General features: G+C 52.0%; 1 protein-coding gene across 1 annotated transcript in view; it reads left to right on the top strand.

Annotated features, from left to right (window-relative positions):
- The first annotated feature begins 2,819 nt into the window (after positions 1 to 2,819).
- Positions 2,820 to 6,414, top strand: part of IL1RAPL2 (interleukin 1 receptor accessory protein like 2) — a 1,205,338-nt gene continuing 1,201,743 nt past the window's right edge. The window contains exon 1 of the mRNA XM_035007492.1: positions 2,820 to 2,949. The gene's annotated coding sequence lies outside the window, so the exon portion shown is untranslated. The remainder of the gene's footprint in view (positions 2,950 to 6,414) is intronic.

Raw genomic sequence — 6,414 nt, 5'->3', positions numbered from 1 at the left:
CTTCATTCTGACTGCTAGCTCCTTAACACCCTAATGTAAGTGAGAGACCTCATGGTTTGGCCAAAAGACCTCACCCATGAGAGCCCAGTTGCTCAGCTCAGGCCCGGGGTCTGAGGGCTTGATGCTTTGCTAAAGGTTAGACTGGAGGCGCCAAGCACCCAACCGGGAAGGTGAGACTTGAGATGATGTTCTTTTTACCCTGCGTTGCTGCCCTCACTAGCTGGTTGGAAGCATATGGCATTGAATATGAGTAACATTAACGTAGGTTGGGCTGTCAGCTGGAAGTGATGATGTGGACTGTGCAGGGCAAGCACGCAGGCAAAGGGAAGTTTACATGAACTTCCTAGCAAAGAGGAACACAGAATTGGCTGTTTAGTCCCTTTCAGAAGAATGGGCTTTTATTTGAAAATAAGAGCTGTTACAAAACAAGCAGAAACTGTAGGCCATTTCTCCTGTTTCAAAAATATAGTCCCCTCCCCCTTCCCCTCCTTCCCTGCCGTGCATATAAACAACAAAACCCTGGGAGGGAAACTTGGTGTTGGTTTGCGCTGAAAGGACTGGCATCTCTTGATTCCCCAACTTAACCTCAATTGCAGAAATAATTTTTCAGGATGGGGTTTTGCGGGATATGATGGTTGAGATGGTCCACAGGGAAAAAAAAGAGTGCAGGGCGCCTGGGTGGCTCAGTCGTTAAGCGTCTGCCTTCGGCTCAGGTCATGATCCCAGGCTCCTGGGATCGAGCCCCGCATCGGGCTCCCTGCTCCGCGGGAAGCCTGCTTCTCCCTCTCCCACTCCCCCCTGCTTGTGTTCCCTCTCTCGCTGTGTCTCTCTCTGTCAAATAAATAAATAAAATCTTAAAAAAAAAAAAAAAAGAGTGCATAAACTTGACACGAGAGGTGAGGGAGGGACCGCGACTTTAATTGTACGCAGGCTCGGTCTTTAAAAACCCAGTGGATGATGGGCCGCAGCTAAGTGGCCAAGGAAGTGGGCCGGGAGGGCGCGGGTGTGCGCTGCGCCCCAGGCACAGAGTTCTCGGTTGCTCCCTCTCGGTCCCTGTCTCCGTGTCTGGCTCATTCGTTCTCTGTAGCTAACGCAGAGCAATGGAACAGCCTCAGAAGAACAGCTGGAGAAAGCTCAGAGAAAGACAAATAGGAGCCCAGCTCCGCAGCAAATGCTTGAGCACAGCGCTCAGCTGACCCGTTAAATGAGCAATCCTGTTAAGTGTGTTAATCAGCAAGGAGCCCATGAGCCAAGCGGAACACTCTGGGAGATACCTGTAATAGAAACGGGACTCTTCCTCGGCTGCAATTCAGACCTTGTCGGTTTCTGAGTCGCCGTCCTTCTGCCCTATCACTCTTAAAGAGAGGAGCTCCTGGGCTCTGTGACCTTGGAGAGCAGGTGGTCAGGATCATTTCTGGAGAGCCTCAGGCTCGCAGCACGAGCAATCACAGCCCAGGTTCTATCTCCAAGCCCCTCCTGGGGTTCCAGAAACCTCCTGCTCACTGTATCATTGTCAGGGCTGGAGAACCCTGAGACTTAGGGATCTCTAACGTGGGAGGGGTGGAAAGGAGTTCTCTCTGGGACTGGGAAGCTCGCATTATGAATACAATTAGCAGGCCTGTGTTTTTAAGACCATTCAGTTCCGGCCTGGGGTGGGGGGAACCAAGCAGGTAAACTCCTGGTTGAGCTAGATACCTATTCAGTGGGTGGAACTGGGGATCAGGATGGCTGAAAAACTTTGCTTAGTGGCTTTCCACGCCTGCACTCAGTTCAGCGCTCGCCGCACTCCTGTATGCCGGCCTACTCCGGTACGGACACTAGACGGCGCTGCCGGGACGCGCTTTCCTTCTCCCGGGAAAGGTAAGAGGGAAGTGCTTTTTTTTTTTTTTTTCAGCCAGGGGATGGGGGACTCGGGGTTGGCAGTCTTTCCCAGTCTCCCTCCCCTCCCCGCGCTCCCAAATCTAAAGGGGTGTGGAAGAGGAGGAGGAGCAGCTGCAACCCTTTTCCGTGACGCGCCTGAACGGTTCTCTCTAATCCCCACCTCCTCCCCGGTGCAATCAGTCAGCCCGGAGGCACCAAACTGTTAGCGACGGAGACGCAGCTCTAGGTGATTTCCACTACCTTCCTACCCCCACTCTAGGCATTATTTTGGAGGCAGCAGCAGCGGTGGCAGGATGTGAGGCGAACCTGGAGCGCACTTCCCGGGCGCTGCTCCCTCTTCGGAGCTAGGGGGGGTACTGTGTAGGCTTTTGCGCACAGGCTGGAGAGGGTTCCAGGGAAAGCCTGGGAGCAGCGAACAGGCGGGAGAGAGGCGGGCAGGCAGAGTTCGCACCTGGCCCTGCGCTGCAGTCTGGGTGGTAGGGCTGCTGCCCTTTAGGGCGTGCGTGCTTCTTGAGAAGAGTGAGAGCCACAGGCTGAGGCACTTGCATCCCTCGGTGTACCATTTGGCCAAGACAAGGTGCGGCTGGAGAACCGCTGCTCCGAAGCAAAGTCGCTAAGGAAGAGGCTGAGAGGCAGGCGACTTAGAAGAGTATGGTCACGGAGCCAAGAGGTGGCACCTGACGGTCTAGCGAAGGGGAAGAGTAATTTAGGAACTCTTTTTAGCCTCTTTCTGTCCAGCTCCCCCTAAAGTCTACGAAAGCTCTGCTGAACTCTAGAAATCTTCCTTGGATTAGGAGAAGTTTCCTAGTATCCTCTTTGGCTAGCCAGGACAGGGAGTGGAGAAAACAGGCGGCGCTGCTCTGTCCGCTGCTCCGGAAGACACCGTTTCCTCCAAGCCGCCTCCAGCTCTGATCACCTCTGGGCAGCCTCTCCTTTGGCGCAGGAAGCTCGAGCCCGCGCACCTTGGAACTCAGCTCTTCACCTCGCCCTGGACCCATTGCCCCAGACATGGAACTGAATGCATGAGCCTTGCTGGACGTCGCCTGCTGTTGTGCGAGACTCAGACAGGTAATGCCCGTTTGCATAACCGGACAGTTGGCTGGCGAGGAGGGAACGTGCTACGTTCTCAGGTGACAGGAGGGAGCAGGCAGGCTGCGACCCACAGAGGCTCTACCTCTCCTTCAGCCCTGGTCCTCGTTCCTGGAAACACTTGCCAGTTTTCTTTCTCTTCCTTCACCTCTCCCAGAAAGTTTAGGGACCGGAACTCCCAAGGCCAGGGGCTCTTCGGCAGGCGAGCTAGTGCGTTGCATTTCTGTGGCCGGATCTTTGTGATCTTTGCAGCTGGTGCGCGGACTCTGTAGCCTGGAAAGCACTTTCCCACTGGGTTCTTCTCTCTGATTCTGCCCACATTTCGGCCTGCAGCCAGGAGAGCAACCCGCGCAGGGAAAGGGCTCAAAGCGACTCCTAGGCGGAGCAGAGAGGGGTTCCCCAGCAATGAGCTCCTGCTCCTGGGGATTCCCAGCAAGCAGGGGACAAGAGAGAGCTCTGGTGATCTGAGACCATCTCTGCCCGCCAGCCTGCCTGCCTTGAAAACCCGAAGGGATCCCAGCTCAGACTTTGGGATGCCCCTTCTCCTCTCCCTACAGGAATCCCTGCTCCCCCTTGAGCCAGTTTCTCAGGTTGAGTGATCCTCTCCCAACCATTGCCCAGGGGAGAGGACCGACCTGCGCTAAGCAGTGCTTCAGACTTTTTGAGAAGGAACCCTGGAGAAGGAGGAGAGGGTGAGGAGGGACAGCCACCCAGTGTGACCTGCCTTGTCGATCTGGGTCTGAGATTGGAGCAACAAACTTGATTTGACTTATTATCAGACGTCTAAGAAAAATGCTTTGGCAAAGAAACCTGGCAAAGGAAGTGTGTGTTATAATAATTCTCCGTTCTAGGGATTTCTCCTGGTTCCTGCAGCCACTCCCCTCCCCATCTCTGGGACCCAGGGGCCCAGGAGGGAAACATTAGTAAACAGATATTTAAGGTTTTCTCTATGCCACCCACAAAAGTTGTGGCTGGGCTGAAGTGCTGGAAAAGTACCTTTCTGCTGAAAGCTACTTTGGGCCCTAACACTGGTGGGGTTTTTTTTTGGGGGGGGGGTGTCTTCAGGAATAATTTACCCCCACCAGTACATTCAATCTCACCTTCTGTAGACTTCCAAGAAGAAATCCTTTTCTCTCTTCCTGGCCAGGGGAGACAAGTTGTGGATTACTGAACAGGTGGCACTGCTAGGCATCAGACCCCAAGTAAGGAAGGAGGGAGGAAGGAAAGGACATGTCCCCGAGGTTTTGCAAGCTCAGCAGGCATGTACTGCTTAAGAAGCCTACCTCCATTACAGCCCCTCCTCCCCTGGGAAGGAAGGAGTTAAGTGTCCAGAACAGGTGTGGGGACTGGGGGCCACTTCCCCACTGACACCCCCCTCAGGCTCTCCCTGAGGAGTTGGATGAAGAGTCTTGCCAGCGCAATCCTGCACTACTGGGCTCTTTCCCAGTAGGGTAGGAGGCACTTAAGCTTCTGCAGGTCTTGCGCCTCAGAACACGTGTTTTGTTTTGTGTTTTGTTTTGTTTTCAGTGCTCCTTACTTACCCAGACAGGAATTAGGCAACTACCCTTGTGCCTAGGAGGAGTGAAAATCCCAGGTGTACTTCAGCCAGAGGCTTCAGGGGAAGTCTCTACCTGCTCCCATTTCACCCTCTCCACCCCTACTCCGAGGATTAACCCTTACTATAGGGCCACTACTATTTGACGGCGCCACGGTGTCTGGACCCGATGGGGTGGCTCCAGCTCTGAGCTGCTGGCTTATCATGTGAGCTCTGCAATTTGGGGGTTGCCTTGGGCTAGACAGCCTGCAATTACCGGTAGAGGAAGCAGATGATTTAAATAGAAAGCATTTACGTGTGGGTAAAAGGCTTTGGCACTAAAGGCTCCTGGTTCACCCACTCTAGCTCCAGCTGGCCAGAAGGAGGGGCGAGTGGCTTCCTCCGTGAGACAGCGGAGCCATGGCTGCTTCTGCTTCTGCCTGATAGTCCGAAGGCAGGCCTTCAGAGCAGTAAGGCTGGGGATTTAAGCGAGGCTTTGCAGTGTGGTCTCTGCTGCCCTCACAGATATCTGGGTAATCCTCACTCAGGTTAAGCAATGGGCCATTTTCAGTTTCTGTGGGACTACTACTGCTAGGACCTCTCTATGCAGAGGCTAAAGGCACTGATAAGGCATAGGGGATTTAGGGGTTCCCCTGGACTGTGGCTTTTACAGGTAAAGTCAGGTCTGAGTCTTGATTTACACATTCATTTCTTGAGACATGGCTTTTTTTTTATTCTTATGTTAATCCCCATACAACATCATTAATTTTAGATGAAGTGTTCCATGATTCATTGTTTGTGCATAACACCCAGTGCTCCATGCAGAACGTGCCCTCCTCAATACCCATCACCAGGCTAACCCATCCTCCCACCCCCCTCCCCTCTAGAACCCTCAGTTTGTTTTTCAGAGTCCATCGTCTCTCATGGTTCGTTTACCTCTCCGATTTCCCCCCCTTCATTCTTCCCCTCCTGCTACCTTCTTCTTCTTCTTCTTCTTCTTCTTTTTCTTAACATATATTGCATTATTTGTTTCAGAGGTACAGATCTGAGATTCAACAGTCTTGCACAATTCACAGCGCTTACCAGAGCACATACCCTCCCCAGTTGAGACATGGCTTTTTAATTGAGTAGAACTTTCTTGAGCATCAGTAATTGGTGATAGAGTCCAAACAAGCATATGCTGCTTGCCAGGGTGAATGGATGGTGTGGCTGCCTGGAGAATATCCCAAATTACCCACCTGATACATGTTGCCACAGGTGCAAAGCCACTGAAGTTTTGTTTAGCCTTAGGAAGACATACACCAGAGTCCAGCCTTATAAAGGAGATGAATTTTGAAGTGACTCTTCCAGTTTTGTTTACAACAATAAACTTCATGTTATCAATCATATTGGGTTGCATAGTTCACTGAAGTGGCTCAGGGCAAAGCATTTGCCATTTGAGAAGGGGAAAAGTGGGGAAAGTGAAATGAATTAAAAAATATGGTTGAAATGATCAAATGCTTTGGTAAAACAGAATTGTGTGTTCACATCTGTCCCTTAAAGGAAGTCATCACTCTGTGTGGTTTGATGGCCTGAGTAGATACTATGACAGGTTGTTGCAGCATGATAAGAATTAAAGGAGAAAAATACATTTTCTCCCTTGTAGTTGGCTATTTCTGTAACTATGACAGTACTGATTGCAGCCAGGACTGTTAGAAGAATGTACATGTTACCTTCTTCATTTGAAAAGTACTGTAAGAGGGGAGCCTGGGTGGCTCAGTCGTTAAGTGTCCGCCTTCAGCTCAGGTCATGATCCCAGGGTCCTGGGATCGAGCCCCGCATCAGGCTCCCTACTCTGCGGGAAGCCTGCTTCTCCCTCTCCCACTTCCCCTGCTTGTGTTCCCTCTCTCACTATGTCTCTCTCTGTCAAA

This window comes from Mirounga leonina, unplaced genomic scaffold (genome assembly GCF_011800145.1).
Source record: "Mirounga leonina isolate KUSES-001 unplaced genomic scaffold, KU_Mleo_1.0 Mir_101222, whole genome shotgun sequence".
In the NCBI taxonomy this organism is placed as follows: domain Eukaryota; kingdom Metazoa; phylum Chordata; class Mammalia; order Carnivora; family Phocidae; genus Mirounga; species Mirounga leonina.
Note: the sequence above shows the minus strand (reverse complement) of the source record. Positions and strands in the feature narration are given on the sequence as shown.